Here is a 1380-nt window from a genome sequence, read left to right on the forward strand (position 1 = left end):
ACTTCAGCCTCTTGAGTAGCCTAGACAGTAGGCATGCACCACCATACCCAGCTAATTACTTTTCTTTGTTGTAGAGATGGAGTCTTACTGGGTTGCCCAGGTTGGTCTCAAACTCCTGGCCTCCAACAGATCTTCCTGCCTCAGTCTCCCGAAGTGCAGAGATTATAAGCATAAACCACCATGCCTGGTCCCTCTCTTATACTTTAAATCCTCTCTAGATTACTTATAATACCTAATACAATGTAAATGCTATGTCAATAATTGTTATACTGTATCATTTAGAGAATGACAAGAAAAAAATCTGTATATGCTCAGTGCAATCTGCTGTTGGTTGAATGCACGGATATGAAATTCATAGATATATAGTCCATTCTTCATGCTATGATGCTGGATTATACCTAAACTTCTCTAGATATGTAAAGGCTATTGAGCTTCTCAATTACAAAGACCAAACAATCTTCTGTAGCCCCAGTACCTACGATAACGTCTGGCAAAGTTGGTCCTCAATATTAAATTTCTTTTAACTCATTTTGGGACAAATTAATAAAACTTCTCTAAAATTCCTCAATTTTTAATAATTGTCCTCAGAGAGTTTAAATCATTCTCATGTAATTTTTATGTTAACTCAAACATCCATCTCTTCCCATCAATTAAAAACTAATTATTGGTTGGATGGCTGTAATCTGCACTTTGGGAGGCTGAGGTACGAGGACTGCTGGAGGTCAGGAGTTTGAGACCAGCCTGGTCAACATAGAAGGATCCTGTCTCTACAAAAAAGAAAAAAATTAGCTGGGTGGGTGGTATGCACCTGTAGCCCCAGCTACTAAGGAAGCTAAGGCAGGAGGATTGCTTGAGTTCAGGGCTACAGTGAGCTATGATCATGCCACTATATTCTATCTTGAGTAACAAAGCAAGACTCCTTCTCAAACAAACAAAAGCTTTAGTTATCAATAAATATTGTTTTCATAACATAGATCAGTAGTTTAAAAAATGCCCCTGGATTAGAGAACCTACAGCCTTAAGGCCACATGTGAGCTTCTAGGTCTTTTAATTGTGGCCTTTTGATTGAATCGACAAATTGAATTTACAAATTGAATACAAATTTACAGAAAAATCCTATATTCGTTTTTAAACTAAAAAATATAAAAGGTGAACAAAGTTCTATAAATAGAAATAAAAAGATTTTATTAAAATAGAAGGTCACAGGTTCCCCACCCCTGGATGGATTTAAGTACTGGCTTTTCTATGTGGCCTTCTATGTGCTATTTAACTCCATTTCTAAACTTCAGTTTCTTCATGTGTAAAATTGGTATAATTGAAGACTCTTTCCTCAATGACCACATGGAGGATTAAATAGCACTCTCATTCCTTGCCTTCTTT

At 36.6% G+C, this 1380-nt stretch overlaps 1 protein-coding gene across 3 annotated transcripts in view; it reads right to left on the bottom strand.

Moving 5' to 3' along the window:
- Nucleotides 1–1380, bottom strand: part of CARF (calcium responsive transcription factor) — a 63222-nt gene that overhangs the window by 7115 nt on the left and 54727 nt on the right. The gene's annotated exons all lie outside the window — the stretch shown is intronic.

Source organism: Otolemur garnettii, unplaced genomic scaffold (genome assembly GCF_000181295.1).
Source record: "Otolemur garnettii isolate 467f Iridium unplaced genomic scaffold, OtoGar3 scaffold00013, whole genome shotgun sequence".
Taxonomy (NCBI): Eukaryota; Metazoa; Chordata; class Mammalia; order Primates; family Galagidae; genus Otolemur; species Otolemur garnettii.